Source organism: Alligator sinensis, unplaced genomic scaffold (genome assembly GCF_000455745.1).
Source record: "Alligator sinensis unplaced genomic scaffold, ASM45574v1 scaffold1298_1, whole genome shotgun sequence".
Classification (NCBI taxonomy): domain Eukaryota; kingdom Metazoa; phylum Chordata; order Crocodylia; family Alligatoridae; genus Alligator; species Alligator sinensis.
This window is the reverse complement of record NW_005842192.1, coordinates 1,084,574-1,093,523: the sequence shown is the minus strand read 5'-3', so window position 1 is coordinate 1,093,523 and position 8,950 is coordinate 1,084,574. Positions and strand designations below refer to the sequence as shown.

At 47.2% G+C, this 8,950-nt stretch overlaps 1 protein-coding gene across 1 annotated transcript in view; it reads left to right on the top strand.

The window, feature by feature from the left end:
- Positions 1 to 3,169: 3,169 nt before the first annotated feature.
- PTH1R (parathyroid hormone 1 receptor) overlaps positions 3,170 to 8,950 on the top strand; it is a 185,601-nt gene continuing 179,820 nt past the window's right edge. The window contains exon 1 of the mRNA XM_006026420.3: positions 3,170 to 3,184. The gene's annotated coding sequence lies outside the window, so the exon portion shown is untranslated. The remainder of the gene's footprint in view (positions 3,185 to 8,950) is intronic.

Sequence of the window (8,950 nt, the reverse complement as noted above, 5' to 3'; positions counted from 1 at the left end):
AGATGACCCCACTCCAAAAATGAAAACTGGTTCGCTTTGTATTCTCCTAGCATACTACACCTCTGCATAACTCAGATAAAGGGAGAGAGGATGATACATGGTGGTGGCATCTACATGAGATGGTTACTGTGCAGTAGCATGTTACTACTGCACAGTAGTTTTGAGAGGCACGGGTTGTGATGTGACGCTACTGCACAGTAGTGCAAGCTGTTGCACACTCAGTGTCACCAGGAAGCCGTGCGGGGATGCTACTGTGCAGTAATACCAGTTACTGCACAGTCATTTAGTACTTAGGTATGCAAGTACTAAATGATTGCGCAGTAACAACTGCTCAGTCAACGTCTCGTGTAAACATGGCTGGTGTGTATCTAAAAGAGGACATAGGACACATTGAGCCAAATTACCTCCAGACTGACTTAGACTCCAAGAGTCCTTCCCGGCTCATGAATTCAAAGGGATGAAATGAGTGTCTTGTTCATTGGTGTACTAAGTAGGCACTTGACAGCCAATCCCCTGCATTTGGCACATACACTTTGGACTGCTGCTAAGCACTGTCAGAAATATACACTGGAAAAAATTGAAGCAGGTTGTTCAGGGAACTTTAGGACAAAACTCTACCCAGAAGGATAATGGGGGACCTGGAGGTCCTAGGAGCAACGTCTGTGGAGGGCCCATTGGAGTCCAGGAGCTCTATGGGATTTTGCTCTCTCTTGGGCCACAAGTCTGCTCCTGTTGCAAAAAAGATCCAACAGCTGACTGGATTGTATTTGCCAATCGTAGGAAGTGATTATTGCCGATTAATCACTGGTGATTTTGAGCCCCGCATTTTCAAAAGGATGTGAAGCATTTGGAGAGTCCAGCACAAAGCAACCAAAATGATTAGAGGCCTTGGAGGCAAGGCTTATGAGGAAAGGGTGAAAGAATTAGGGTTATTTCATCTAGAAGAGAAGACTGATGGGGAGGGGTTGGTAACATATTCCTGAAGGGCGCTTAAAGGGAGGATGAAGATCATATAAAATAAGGCTGGAAGGGAGCTCAGGAGGCCACATCTAGTCCGAACCCCTGCTCCAAGCAGGACCAGCCCCAACTGCATCATCCCAGACATGGCTTTGAGCTTTAAACACTTCCAAGGACGGCGATTCCAAGAACCCGAGAGCTTCCGGCATTTCAACAGGAAAGAGATAACGAAGAAATATTCTTGACAAACGTGTCATGGGGTACTTAATAACCATAACTGATCAGAGGACATGATTTAAGTGCCAGAAATAGGCCTGGCATTGTGAAAGACATGAACTGCAGGAAGTCCACGCTGTAAAGAACATGCAGAATAAACTGGCAGAGTACACGCTCTGTCATGTACTCCCCCATGCTCTGTACATGCTCTGTCCCCCATCGGAGAGTTGATCTGCTGAGGGGGTGAGTGCCAACACTGCTCCTCCCTCTCCTGCCCTGGTCACCACTGAAGTCAGGTTGGTTGCTGTTGGCGGCAGCAGAAAAATGGAACCAAATGTCAGGAGTATTATTCGCCGCTGGGTTGCAGAGCCATGTTAATGCAGCAACTCTGGCACCGACAAGCCACTATCTTGCCCCCAGAGGTTGGCCACCTGGCCCACCAGAAGCCCCACGGTCCAGCACAGACAATTTTGGGCTAGGCAAAAATTTGTCTAGGAGGGTTTAGACAGGGACGATCTAAACAGGGGATTGGACTAAACAGGACCTGCTGGATTTCCTTCCAGCCTTGTCTTTCCTGTGCTTCTTTGATTCCTCTGACACCAGCAGCCATGATAGGAACATTTCCAAAGAGCTTCCACGAGCCCCCAAGCAGGGCTGATATCTACCATCGCCAGAAGAAGAAAGAAAAAGATCAGTTTTTAAATAGGGATTTCCAACCACCCCAATAAAAAAGGCAAGAACATTACTTACGCTCTACAGAGATAGGACTTTTTTTTATTTTTTCTTGCCTGTGGCTGAGGGGAGAGCAAGGGGGGAAAGGAGTTCAGTCCTGCACGATTAATTATTGTTTAAATAGAAAAAGATCCCTGGAGCTTTAGTCATTCCCATAGCTGATGACTGGGCTTTGCTGAACATTAACTGCTTCTTGGCTTCGGGGCTGTTAACTAATAACAAGCCCATTCATTTATTTCTGATAAAGTTGCCTGGATTTTCTTCTTACTCTGGTGACTGGGAGCAGGATCCATAAAACTCAGCATTTTGCAGGCAATCCTGGGATTTGGAGCAAGAGCCGGTTTTCATAGCACTTCCCCGGCTTGGCCGATGTAGCCGGCTCTGCAGGTGTCACCGCATTTCGGAGGCTGGCAGATCACTCGTTGCAGCGGGGAGGTGGATCCCTCTTGATCCAAGGCTCAAGCCCCGCTGCCGCTACCTCCTGGGAAGCATTGGGTCTGTGATTCATGCAGAGCTGAGTAATTCGGATTTGAACCAAGAGAGGGCAGTGGGACCCACATGCAGCCACTTCATTGCACTGTACAGCTCAAATTGTATATGCCGACTGAACACACGATGACAATCTATGGCTGTTCCCAGCAATGTTTCTCATAGGGACCATTTCCCTGCCATGTATTCATGCAACACCCTTGACAAAAGTTGCTTAGGAGCAATTTAATACAAGGCTACTAGCAGGCGTTGACTATGCTCTGCTTGGTTTCAGAGCTTGGGCAAAAGGGCTGCAGCTGAAAGACGTGTGTTTTTTCAGCTCCTCCCTGCAATCTTGGAACAAACCACTTCCCCCTGTCTTCTCCTTCCCTTTCTTGGACTGGATTTGGTACAATGGGGTCCTGATCTCAGCTAGATCCCTTTGCCTATTCCTATAACACCAATGGTGACAGGCTGATGATGACCAAGAGTATGTTATGAATATGGTTATCCCCCATGAGCTTTGAAGAAGACTAGTAGATGCCCCTCGAGTCTGAAGGCCTCCCCTGTTGCATCCTGCCATGTATTTGAGGTGCACAACTTCTATGTTATGCCTCTGTTTTTCCATTGGGACCCAGCATTTGGGGTTTTATCCCTGAAGGCCAACTCAGAGTCAAAGACCCTGCTGAGACGAGTGTCCTGCTGAGCGAGCATGGTGAAGGCACAGCAGTTTGTGTATCTACAGACACCCAAGGCGGGGATAGGGCTGCCATCACATTCAGGTGCTTGGTTGCTTTATGAATGCCTCTAGGTAAGTGGTAAAAGAGCAGATATGACATAGTATTGCATGTTGAAGAGCTAAGCTCTCTGTGGGGAAGTTTTGTTGGGGGGGATTTTTGAAGAGATGTCTTGCTTATACTTGATGGTGGCCACTTTAATGGCATCCATAAGAGTGTGTTCATTCTTGGAAAAGCCAGTCCAACCAGAGCAAGAGCAGTCATGACGTCAAATGGGAAAGCCAAACGTAAAGGATGAAGATCCAGGATAGGGCTCCAAAGACCTGTGTTCTGTTTCTGGCTTGGCCGTAGATCATCTGTGTGATTTAGGGTGAATCCACTGGATTAGCCCACGCCTCGGTGCCCCTTTTGGCAAAGTGGTCATGTTGCTACTCACCTTCTTTGCAAAGTGCTTTGAAGATAATCTCCCGATGAGGAGCATTGCTAGGGAATATTGTTGCATGATTATAAAAATGAAGGGTGAGAGTTGCTTTCTCGACACAGGTTGAAAAGTTTTCACGTAGGAAGCTTTTTTGGACACTTTTAAGCTACATCCAGGCAGTGCACCCAGCTCTTTGTCAGCTCCAACGTTTGCATAGTGCAGGCCCCGGGTCCTACAGTGGGGTTTGCATCAGTATTGGCTACGTCTACACTGGCGGCGGCGGCAGTCCCTCGGAGTTGAGGATGATGTCCGTCAGGCTTGATGGTCCTCAGGTGACTGGGGAGCCCGATTCTGGATGCACACATCCTTCGGCAATGGGGGCATGTTGTTGCATGAGAAAATGGGATTCGCAGCCCTGGGTTGGTCTCATTCTCCTTCCTCCGCCATCTACACCTTACACTTACGATGACTCACAGCAACACTCGCAAGCTGGGAGCAGGGTTACTACATCCCCGTGGTACCAGGGCAGGCTAATTAGCACAGGGAATGGCTAATTGGTCCTGTCACTTAGTAGTGCTAATTTACCCAGAGTGCATTGCAGACATGGCTACCTTTCTTTTGGTTTGATAAGCCCCTGCCTGGAGCAGTGTAAGGGTAAAATGATCATTTTAGCCTGGAGACATTGGCTATTGGCACTAGAACTGCAAGTCCTTATTCCCGTCCTTCTAGAGGGCAATTTATATTACAACATGCCTAGATGATGGGTCCTTTGCAATGTAGGCTGTGTTAATACAGCAGGACTTAGTTACAACTGCATTAAACCAAGAGTTGGATCTGGACATTCACTGGGAACATAATTTTGCCTTCATTCAGAGAGGTCCGCACCCCGATTTTGTAGTAGGTCAACTGCATTTGCCAAGGGATGTGATTTTACCACTGATATAGTCTTGCCGCTCCATAATACAGTGATCTCTTCTATTAATGAGCTCCATAGGCAAAACCAAACCCAAGGAAACATATATCCTTGTATTACTTCCCAGTGTTTGGCCTTGAGCGTGTTATCGTAACCCTTGTCTTCCTCACCCTTTGCTAAGTGTTTCCATCAACACAGGGATCGGAGGAGGAGGGGTAAGGGTTACGGCAATAAAGCCCACGTGGTTACTCAGAGGTGGAGCATGCCCATCTTGATAGCTCTGTCCAAGGTTTCTTTCTCAAATATTAAATTAATTCACTTCCACGTAAAATCATTTCTGGAGCTTTAGATTGGACCTGAAGGTCTAGAGGCACAGTCAGCAACGTCTGGGCAATGGCCTGCTGAAATCATCCAGCTCAAGTCTGAGCTAGGATGTGGCCACTGCTGCCGCCGCTCCCTCCTCTTCTCCCTGCCACCTGGCTGCAGCACTAGCAAAATTCCTCACTACCAGGCCGCAGCAAAGCCTCTTTCCAAAAATATGCACTGGAAAAAATCAAAGCAGGTTGTTCAAGGAGCTTTGGCACAAAACTCTATCCAAAATGCTGAAGGGAGCCTGGATGGCCTAGAAGCAATGGCTGTGGAGGGCCCATCAGAGCCCAGGAGCACTATGGGATTTTGCTGTCTCATGAGTCAACAGTGTTCTCTTCTTGCAAAAAAAGCCAAAAGCAAACTGGCTTGTATTTGCAAAAGTGTCATTTGCAAATCATAGGAAATGATTCTTCGGCTCTGTTCAGCACAGGTGACGTTGCACCCCGCACTTCCAAAAGGATGTGGAGCTTTTGGAGAGTCCAGCACAAAGCAACAAAGATGATTAGTGGCCTTGGAGGAAAGAGTTATGAGGAAAGGCTGTAAGAATTAGGGTTATTTCATCTGGAGAAGAGAAGACTCCTCCCGAGGTGGTGCAAGCACCTACTCTGGTCTCAGTCAAAAAGTGTCTGGATGTTTATCTTGCTGGGATCATTTTACCCTAGCAGACCTCCTTCCTATGGCAGGGGGGCTGGACTCGATCTCACGAGGTCCCTTCCAGCCCCTAATGTCCATGAAATCTATTAAATCTCTGAAGACTGAGGGGGAGGGGTTCATAACAAATTCCTTAAAGCAGATTAAAGAGAGCATGAAGATCATAGAAAATTAGGGTCAGAAGTGTCTTCAGGAGGTCACATCTAGTCCAACCCCCTGCTCCAAGCAGGACCATCCCCAACTACATCATCCCAGCCAAGGCTTTGTTGAGCTGGGTCTTAAACACCTCCAAGGATGGAGATACCACAACCTCTCTGGATAACCTGTTCCAGTGCTTTACTAACCTCCTAGTGAGAAAGTTTTTCCTAATATCCAACCCCAACTTCCCTTGCTGCAGCTTGAGCCCATTGTTCCTTGTCCTGTCCTCTGCCCCCACTGAGAACAGCCCAACTCCATCCTCTTTGCAGCCCCCCTGCAGGGAGGTGAAGGCTGCTATTCAATCCCCCTCAGTCTTCTCTTCTGCAGACTAAATAAACCCAATTCCCTCAGCCTCTCCTCACCAGTCATGTTCCCCAGCCCCCAAACCATTTTTGTTGCCCTCCACTGGGCCCTCAACCTTTCTGTCGTGCAGGGCCCACAACTGGGCACAGGACTCCAGATGTGGCCTCCCCAGTGCTGAATAGAGGGGAAGAATCACTGCCCTCCATCTGCTGGCAACGCTCCTCCCAGTGCAGCCCACTCAACACTCGTTTTGCTGTGACTGTAGGAGACAGGACTAGGAGCAGTGGCATCAAGCTGCATGAGGAGAAATTTAGGTTGGAAATTAGAAGGAACTTTTTGCCTGGCGGTGGTCCTGCATTGGAACTGGCTGCCTAGAGAAACTCCATCCTTGAAAGTTTTCAGAAGCAGGTTAGGCGACACTTGGCTGGGATGGTTTAATCAGGGATGATCCTCCTTGAGTAAGGGGCTGGAGTAGTTGACCTTGTTTGGTCCTTTAAATACTTTCCTATGATCACCCAGTGAAGTGACCTGCCACAAAGTTGGAACATGGCAGGTTTCCCAGAAGCCCCTTCCCTCCCAAGTGGTTGAGCTGGCCAGAAACCAAAAAGGCATCTGATGGGAACCTACCTGCCTGGGTTGTGTCAGACCTTTAATGACCTTTAACCACCCCTATGCAAAACATTCAGTGTTGGTGAATCTATATTCTGCAGCAGAAAACCCATTCTGCCAGAGAAGTCCTGACTAGCTGTAATTTAGCCCATCACTTTTTAATATTGCTGACAGCCTCACTCTATCGAGCCAAGGAGAACTTTTATCGATTACACTTTCAGCGGACAGATGACATTGAGAGCGGGTCATGAGACCAGAACCTCTTCAGCCCATTTGCACTTGCCGTTGTTCCTGTCATTGCATTTTGAATGTAGTAAGGAATCATTTTAAGCATATATATTCAAGAAAAGTTTCTCTTGTTGCTTTTCTAACTTTGCCTTTTATGCCTGCATACAACAATAGATTGCACTGACAAGTTCTTTTTCTATGACTATGTAACAATGAGTAGAAGACAAAGCGGGATGTAGAGAACATTGTTATTTACCTAACGGCTGGAAACTGGGGGAAAGAAATTACAATGCTGTTTAGAGGACATGTTCACATTTTCAACTGTCATTTATTTGCCACTTCATTTTGAGTTAAGGAAATACTTAGTCTTTCTTCACTACTTAAATAGTAGGTGCATGAGTAGACCTCAACGTTGCTTTCCTGTTTAAAACATTATAATGGTTCTCTATGTTTTTTTTACATCACTTTTGTATTGTACTTTATAATGACAGAATTTGTTGCTATTCGCACACTGATATCAATGGGGAATTATTATAGCGTATCTGTGAATACCAGGTGGTCCTCAAAAGATGCATGATTTCTATTCCAGCATCCAATAGAGCAGCAGGGGGCAACTTTTACCGTGGGTGCCGTGGGTGGCGTGGGCAGCTGCTGCATGTGACACCCAGCAGGTTGGGGAGGGGACGGGCAGTGTGGCAGCTGATAGAGCTGGGAGCAGAAAGCAGAGCAATGGATTGCACAGGGAGCACAGGGCAGGAAGCAGAAAGCAGAGCAACAGATTGGGCACAGAGAGCAAAGGGCAGAGTAAAAGATTGGGCAGGGGAAGGGGATCAGAGAAGCACTTGGGGTGAGTTTAGACCTCATTTATGATACGCCTGCCAAAAAGGTTGGCCCCACTGCATTAGAGGCCCTGATCAAAACCCCATTGGCCTAAATGGTGAGCTCTTTGAGCACATGGTTGAGCCCCTGCCTCAAAGACCTCACCATTTCAGTGTACCTGGCAGACAAAAACTTATGCTTCCCATCTCCCAGGTGGGGATTGTGATATGATCACAGAGAGATTGAGGCCAAACCAGGCATTGACCCCACATCCCAAAGACCGTGCCTAAAAGAATGGATTAAGCCACTTCCCTAATGGCCAAGCTCTTGCTCAGAGCTATGACGGGACATCTTAACCTTCATTTATGGCGCTTCTTTTTTCCAGGTCTGGCCTCCCTCTGTTCTTCCAAACTATCTCCATAGTCTAGTTCTTGTCCCTATTCCACAGTTATGTTTCAGGATGGGTCAAAACCATACTTCCACTAGTCTGCATGGTATTATTGGTGATGTCTGCACATCCAAGGCCTCACAAGGACTGAGGGTACAACTATACTATGTTTTCCAAGGATGACCGCATGTTGTGTAGACCTACCCGACTTTGCTTTACATTCATTTGCTTGGGTACCAATAACAATGTGGCCACCTGAACTGCAAAACCATCCCAGATCCCTTGTTAATACTTGGATTTGTACTGGTGCAGCTATCATTACCCAGACTAGCTAGTTTTATGCTAGTTCAAGCAAGGCTGTATCATGAGCTGCAGTCACCCCTTTGGATGGCAGTTTAGCCATATCTCAGTCCACATGGTAGCTGCTGCCATTGCAGTCCCAAGCCTCATGGAAGCACAGGTTGCCAATCATACCATGTGGCACGAAGGCCATGTTCCCAAAAGCTTCAGAGGGAGACAAAGAAGTTGTCATCCTAGGAACACCTGCCTGTGAATCAGAGGTAAGCTTCCCAGGGGAACTGTGAGATCTTCTTCACTGAAGACTTGCAAGACAAGGTTGATTAACCATTTGGACTCTAGGATAATGTAGGAACAGTGCACCTACATTTGTGCAGGGGGTAGGATAAGATGACCCTTGAGGTATCTTCCAACTATGTGTTTCTATGATACTAAGACCTTACTGAAATGGGCCGCGAGTAATGGGCTCTCCAGAGTAATGAATTCTTCAGCCAAGAGTCAGATTGGAGGGAGAAAAAGGGAACTAGTTCTAGTTTTCCAACCTCCACCCAAAAAGTAAGGATGGCCTACATGTAATACCATGCACAATGATGGTGTAGATGTTCAAGGCACATCTGTGCTTTGGGCTCCAAGTGGACCACGGG